Here is an 8317-nt window from a genome sequence, read left to right on the forward strand (position 1 = left end):
TCCCCATAGAGGGCACAAGCCTTGATCATGCAAATAAATGCTCAATTCAGTGACTGTAAATTCAAATGCAATTCCACTACAAATTACATGACAATGCTGAGAGGTTTTGTTGCTGAGTCAAAACGCCAAAACGATGATTAAATCAAAGCATATCACAGCAAACCCCCAGGTACCGTGCATATATGCCCCCTAGTGGCTTCGAGCGTGATCCATGAGCTTGGGTTTGTTGTTTTTGTTTGAATAAAAAGTTATATTTCAGAATATGTCTAGTGTTTGGCCTGAGAAAAAATAATAGCTTGCTTACTTGTAGGACATACACATTTCTTCTTTTTAAGTATTTACAGTCCCTGATACATGGGTACCTATGTGTTGCCAAAATTGAAGTTATGAGCGAGCCTTAGCTATGCCTTAACTTCTGGTTGCTTCACGTCACTTCCTTCGTATACTCCTTCCTTCACGCTTCTAGAGAACCAGACTGGAGAGGGAAGTGGGCTGGGTCAGCAGTCTTAGGCCGCTCTTGGGCGGGCAACAATCAATGTAGGCTTGGGCACTTTGCTATGGGCGGGTGTGCAAATGTCTGAAGACTAAGCAGTGATGCGAACACAGTTTTCTGGCTGCTCCACCATTAAGACATTAAGACGTGCTATCTGGTCTATGTTAATTGTTGTTTCAATTACATTGGCCATTCTTATCACTTGTAAAACTATGGATGTTGATGTGACAAATATTGACCAGATGGTAACTTCTTAATACGCCATAAATTAATTTGTGTTGTATCCTACTAAAAGTTTAACAGTCACATAGAAACATACTTGTTTTTGCACATTTCGGTTATTGTTATTACGCACAGCATGTCATTTTTTACCATGAGCATTATGTAGCATATGGCCGCCTTGTTTCGACGATCTCAAATTGTTGTTCCCTTGCGCTCTCTCATCCGTCTATGCATCCACCCTCCTTCACTTTTGCCGCGCACGAGTGAAAGCGTTGCCCAGCGACAGATGTTGCCCAGCGTGACATTTCGCAACATCCAGAATCGGTGCAGCAGCTGAGTCAGACGGCCGAGGTCGAAGGTTAAAGATGGCTCGGCATCGCGTTGCTTAGCCTACGGCGAGACCAACGTTGTTTTTGCATGTCATGTTTTTTTGTCTGTTTTGGCCAGAAAAAGGCATCCAAAGTAAAATCTGTATTTAAAAATTATGCCTTTACCAAGATTATGGGTCCGGTATTAATAGAACTTTTTCAGCATGACATTACATCTACTTCCAGTCGGCATAAGCTCAAGCATTCTCTGAGTAAACAAACTCAAATATTAAAAATGTATTTATTTTTTTTTGTCTGAAGTGTACATGGCTTTGGACAAGTCGCCCCTCCCCCAATTGATTAATGGATTCTGTTGGTTCAAATGTACAAACCTAGTTGTTTTGGGACTGGTCTTGTCTAAAATGTTAAGTCCGAAATCTACCGTATCCTGTGCACGGGCTGAGAAGCAACTGAACACACTGATGGTAGTAAAGACATCAAACCGAATGCACTTTTTCTACTGTCCACTAGCAATATTTCATCCAACATTCACTTTGCATTATTTCCAACAGGCCAGGTGCTGACGGCACACATTATGGCTGAAGAAGAGTGTCGGGCCCCGTCGAGGTCTGGTCAGCAAGTCTTCCTGCGGGCTATCGGCTGACTCTTAATACGCTCTGAAGCCGGATTCAACTCGCCAGACTCCAAACATGCTAATCGGGTCACTAACTGCTGCTGTTGGCCACAGCGTCGACCCAGCACTTTCTCATCGGTGCTCAAAGGTACATTTCACTTGATGAATACTGCATGCCTTTTATATATATATATATATATATATATATATATATATATATATATATATATATCCACCCCTCTCCCCCAATGCTGTTTTTCACTCAGGAAAGAGACAGAAAATCCATCAGAGTCACAATAGACTTAAAAGCCTGAGGGTCTTTTTAAAGGTTTTGGCTGCCTCTGCTTGTGACGGGTTTTATTCCTCACCATAACTTTTCCGCAAATATTTTTCAGCAGGCAAATTAATTACTGACGACGACTGCTATAAATGACCTTCTCATAATGTTTGTAAACAATATGCATCAAGGTTCTTCCAGGCGCAGAAAAGCAATTGACCACCGCTGACCTGAACTGAAACAACGACACAAATTTATACCCTAAAAGTTTTAGGTTTTTTCGATTTCCTTGAAAATAAATTAAAGTTAATCTCCCGGAGTTTATGGGTGAGGAGGACAAATCGAGCGGGTGTAATATAGTTATACAGAAAAGATTACATACTGATTTCAGTTGAATTATTGCATCTGTGTTACAATGTGGAAAATAGTGACTCATTTTCTCTGTTAGGAAAAAAGGAGGAAGGTGTTTATTAATTAAATAATTAAAATGTGTTAAAATATTTAAATTTGTGTGTCTAGATACAGACATCTGCTGAATTGTTGCGTTCGTGTTACATTGGAGATGGAACTTAGTGAGGCTGCTCGTGTTTTTTTTTCCTTGAGGGAACTAAAGGAGGCGGCTATTTGAGGGAGGCGTTTATTAGTACAACTGTTAATACCAATGCTTGTGTATGGATAGATGTCCTTTGAATCCTTGCTTCTGTGTTCCAATGGGAATGTTATATGGTAGCGTCCGTCACCTGTTAAAAACAAAAGGGAGTTGTCCATTTGGGTAGAGGCGTTTATTTGTTCAAGTGGATAACGGGTAAGTCACTGGTGGTGTAGTGGTACACTCGCCTGACTTTGGTGCGGGCAGCGTGGGTTCAGTTCCCATTCAGTGACGGTGTGAATGCGGGTGTGAATGTGGGTGCGAATGGTTGTCCGTGTCTATATGTGCCCTGCGACTGACTGGCGACCAGTTCAGGGTGTTGTCCGCCTTTTGCCCGAAGTCTGCTGGGAAGGGCTCCAGCGCCCCGCGACCCTAACCAGGATAAGCGCTGTTGAAAATGGATGGATGGATAACGGGTAACTCAGTAAGTGATACATGGTGTCTCTTAAAATCCGGCCCCCAATTTGAGGAAATAATAAAAAGCAGTGGTACCTTGAGACTCAGAGAGAGAATTTCTGATGGGAATTGCAATCTCTCATTATTATACTTAACAAGATTTGTTTCATTGGCGTCTGTGTCAAACCTTAAGCTCATTAACAATATCATTAAATGCATTGATTTTGTTGCCAAGCGGCAGATTTAATCGCCCTAAATCAAACGTTAGCTGGAGTGAAAAGCAAGAAGGGGAGCTGTGATTTTTGTTTATTTCTTTATTTTGAATCAAAGCCTCACCACAAACAAACGCGTGCCGGGGGAGCAGAAGGATTATTCACTCACTTCTGATCCCCCTAGATTGTGGGCGTCTTTGACAAAAATAAACGCAGACCTTTCAAATCAAAAGAGTTCTTGCTCGTATGCGTGTGTGGGAATGTGCACGAAATGGTCGCGGTCAAATCCGCGCTGCTCGGGTATGATAAAACTATAAGAAACTCAAATAAAGTAAAACTCACAGAGCGGTGTAGCGGTGAAGCAAATAGATGGACGGATAAAAATTAAGTCCTGGATCTAGTTTCATCTCATAGCGGACCAAATAGTTCGCTTTCTTTCCACCACTAATGATGTCGCTTAGTGGGCGGTGGGAGTACTGCTGATTGCTTAGAAGAGCCCCTAACAGAAAAATGTTATAGTTTGCCCCCAAAATCTTGTCCCAAAAAACTCTTTACAGTGGAACCTTGATTTCGGGTCGGCTACAGCCTATTGTCCGTTTATATTGAATATATTTTTTCAGTGCAGTACAATAGAAAATTGTTTTATGCTTTTTTGTGACCTAAAACACACAATACAGTACACAATTATTGTAAATAAATATAAAATAGCTGGAAAATGTTTGAAAAGTTGATCCAAACTTACCTTCTGCAGCCAGGGTTTGAACTCAGGCCAGTGTTCACTAGCGCGGTACCACTTTAGCCATGTGCTGGCTCGGGCTTACGGCGCCAGTCCGTTGCATCCAATGCCTGTTAAATCGGGGTCCGTTAAATAAATCTGCCTCTAGGTTCCAATATGCTGTTTGCACCACAATGGCTATATTTTTGCACCCCCCCGCCCCCCCCCAAAAAAACAAACGAGAGAGCATAGTAGGGATAGGAGGCGTGTATTTGAGGAATGTGCTTATTAGTTGAAATGGCTGAGTCAGGTTGTAGCAACATACCAATGTCAGAATTGTTGTCTGTTACAAAAGGGATGGAATTTTTATTCTTGAGGGGGAAAATGGGAGGTTTGTGTTTACCCTAAAACGCTTTACTTTACCCCAAAAATGCTGTTTTGACATCACTATATTTTGTCCTAAATGTTTCACCGCCAAAATGCTATATTTTCACCTCAATTCACTATATTTTGTCCTAAACATGTTTTCCAATCCAAAACGCTATATTTTGCCCTCCATTTAAAATATTTTGGCCCAAAAATATGGCTTTGTCATCCCAAAATGCTATATTTAATCCCGAACGTTATACTTTGCCCCAAAGATAAATGATATTTTGCCCTCAATTCGCTGTATTGTACCCTAAAAAATGCTGTTTTGCCTTAGAGCACCATATAATGCCCTAGCCTAGAAAATTCCCAAGAAATGCTAGACTATGGAATTTTGATCTCAATTCACTATATTCTGGCCTAAAAACAATATTTCACTCACCCAAAAATGCACTATTCTGCCACAAATGTTGTTTTACTTTGAAAATGCTATATTTTGGCCTAAAAACACCCCCCCCACCCAAAAAAAAACAAAAACATTATATTTAGCACCAAAACGCCATACTTTACCCTAAACTACAATACCCCCCACCCCACCACCCCATTTCACTGTTTTGTGCCATAAAAAGGCGTGTTTTGCCTGCCACAGCCTTAAACTACCCTGTGGAAATTTGGTAATGATCCAAAGGCAATTGGGATCTCCGTCACCAAGAACACAGTTGCTAACAAACTGTGTCGTAACGGACTAGTCCCCTTGCTCAAGATGGCCCAAATACGGGACCACCTGAAGTTTACCTGTGAACATCTACCGCATGCAGTGTCATAAATGACCGCTGGCCTCCATTTTGGTCACTGATGAATAAAGACTCCTCAATAATGGTCAGAACTGAAAAACATCTCATATTACGCTATCACGTTATTGTTGCTATTTTATATTCCCCTTTATCGCCCTTGAACCTCTTTATTCCCACTTTTAGCATCTCTGCATGCATTTCAATTCTCTTGTGTTGCCTCACCTCGGGTGTTTCCTGTAAGACTCGGGAAAATATAAAAAGAATTATGCAGGTGAAGGACTGGGTGCATTTTTATAGCCTCCCTAAGCTGCACATTCCACTCCAATTTTGTACATTCCTATTAAATGCGTTTGTTTTAAGACCCCCATGCTGAGTCACATGACAATATACAATGGCTTATGATAATTACTGTGTAGTTTGCACTAATATGATACATACTGTAATTAAGTGTCATTCTTTACCTTTTGGAGGTTGTATGGAAATGTTGAGGAGCACTTGAGTATAACAAACATTGGACACAATGAATTCAGTAACTATAAATTAGTTTCACAAAGGTTGCTTTTTCCAACCTTGAGCTTTCACTATAATCAAGTAGTTAAATATTGAACTTTGGAGTTTTCGCGTCCCAATCTGTGAAGTTAGTTGGCATTTGACAGAGACGATAAGTGCTGCTTAAACCTGTCTGGAGATGGAATCTGTGGCCTTTAAAAGTTGAATTTAGGCTGGAATCTCATCGCTTTTTTCTGCTTTTCACATAAGCCAGAAGTCAAATTGATTATCGACTATTTTGGAGATACTCTAGCTTGTTGACTTTTGCAAAAGTACTTACAACAGTATGCACTCAAAATTTCAATGCACTAAAGGTCAAACTATTTGGAAACTAACATGACAGGACCATCTTAAAACAAAGAACAAAACCAACAGCGATGCTCTATGATGTACCTCTCTGCCAACTCTTTGCCTGACTGAGCGTCAAAATCTCTTTTTTGCTATGCGTTCTCTGGCTGCATTAGGCCTTGGATCTAGTCCCGTGTCTTAACGGACCAACGGGTTTTCTGCCTGTCGTCCACTAATGATGTCGCTTGGTGGGAGGTGAGAGTTCTGTGGATACTTCAGAGGACCACCTGGCTAAATTTTGTCCCCCAGACTGCTATCATTTCTCCCACCCCCAAAAAATACTTTTGTTTGCCCCCCTCAAATGCTACTTTCTGCTTCTAAGCATCATATTTTGTCCTATTAATGATATTTTTCCACTCAAAATGCTAGGTTTTGCACTCAAAATGCTGTAGTTTACCCACATTTCCTATAATTTGGCCCCAAAATTCAATATTTTGCCCTAACAACACAGCTTTGCTCTCAAGCACTGTATTTTTGCCCTATGAATGCTATTTTGCTCTGTTATGCTACAAATGCTATATTTTGTCCCCCGATACACTGTTTTGCCCTTGGGCTGCATATTATTTTGCTCTAAACACTGTTTTTCCTCCCAAAATGCAATATATTTTTTAACATAATGGACTGATACTGTGCAGCTGTATTGAATTCATTATCATGCAAATATGTAAAAGGTATTTAATAAAATAGTACTCTTTGTTCTAGGTTCACTCACAGGAACAAAGTTTCTGTTCCATTTGCATTTTAACCATTTTCGAGCAGACTAGTAACTGGACATTTAATTTTTGGGGGGAGAAAAAAAAAAAAAAAAAAAAGTTGGTTCAAGATATGCTAGTCTTGATGTCCCAGCCACTTTGTAACTTTCACGACATCTCTGTCATTATTTCCTCTTTATTTTCAAACCATTTCGTTGATTCAGTTAGTTACTTGTCTGTTTATGCTTTGACTATAATCCCTTCATCCATTTTCTCATGGAATTGGGCTGTGGTTGCAACAGATGGAGTTGCGTAATCCAGGTGTTCCCAGCAACACCCTCCATGCGGTCCTGGGGGTAAACCTCCAGGCGTTCCCAGGCCAGATAATCCATTTTATCCCTTCGGGGTGTTGCGGGTCTCCCACTTGTCGGACCGTGACCGCAACGCCTCCCTTGGGAGTTAACGTCTGGCTTTGCATCCTAATCGGACCTTAAACACACTCTTAAACTTACTTGCGTCGACGGCTGGGACTATCGAATTCTCATGATAGTTAAATCAGAAATTGTGACAAAGTATATTACATTCCGATTGAAACACAGACAACAAACATGAGATGCTGCGCTAAAAACTATATTTAGATGCCCAAGTGCTATATTTTGTTCCCAAAACACATTTCTCCCACAAACGCCGCGTTATGCCCTTAAATCAATTTCTGCCCCCAAAATGCTATCTTTTATGCTGAAAATGTGATGTCCCTCAATGCGATATTATGTCCCAAATTCACTGTTTTGCCACTAAAAAGATTTTTGCCCCCAAAATGCTGTATTACGCACCAAAATCCCTGTTTTGCCACAAAAATATATCTTTTTTTGCCCCCGTAAATGCTGTATTTTACCCCCAAATGATGTAATTTGACCTAAAAAAAAATGTATTCCCCCCCCAAGGAGGCTGCTTCAGGCCCCAAAATCCAATCTAGCTCCAAGAAATAAATTTTGCCTAAAACAAATGATTATGAAACAGTACATTTTGCCCCAAGAATATTATATTATGCCTTAGATATAGTATATAGTATAGATATGTCTTTTGCCCCTCAAAACTATATTTTGCTCCTAGATGTTATATTTTCCTACTTTTGCTACACTATCTTTTCCCTGCAAATAACATATTTTATCCTAAATGACTGTATTTTACATTTCAAATAATATTTATTTTGTCTAAAACAATGCAATATAGTGTTTTGTCCCAAAAAAACACAATTTTGCCCGCCCCCAAAAATTGTTTTTTTAAATATTTTTGGCCTAAAAATGAAAGGCGGTGTTTTTAGGCACTAAAAAACAGTTATGCCCCTAAAAATGCCATTTTGTTCGAAGGTGTAATATGTATTCTCCAATTATCTATTCTCTAATATTGTGCCCAAAAGCCTTACATTTACCCCCAAAATATTATGTTCCCTTAAATGCTGTTTGCCCTACAGCACCATATTTTGCCCTATAGACTTTATCTCAGGCCCCAAAATTTAACATTTGGGCCTAAATTGCTATGTTAGTTCTTGTATGCAAGTGCTGCAGTTATTAAAGAATTACGTATTTGACCCATCCACCCCTGACCCCCCCCAACAAATGCAGCAATTTGCCCGAAAGTAACTGTTTTAATCCCCAAAGC

The sequence above is a fragment of the Phycodurus eques genome, chromosome 5 (genome assembly GCF_024500275.1).
Source record: "Phycodurus eques isolate BA_2022a chromosome 5, UOR_Pequ_1.1, whole genome shotgun sequence".
NCBI lineage: Eukaryota > Metazoa > Chordata > Actinopteri > Syngnathiformes > Syngnathidae > Phycodurus > Phycodurus eques.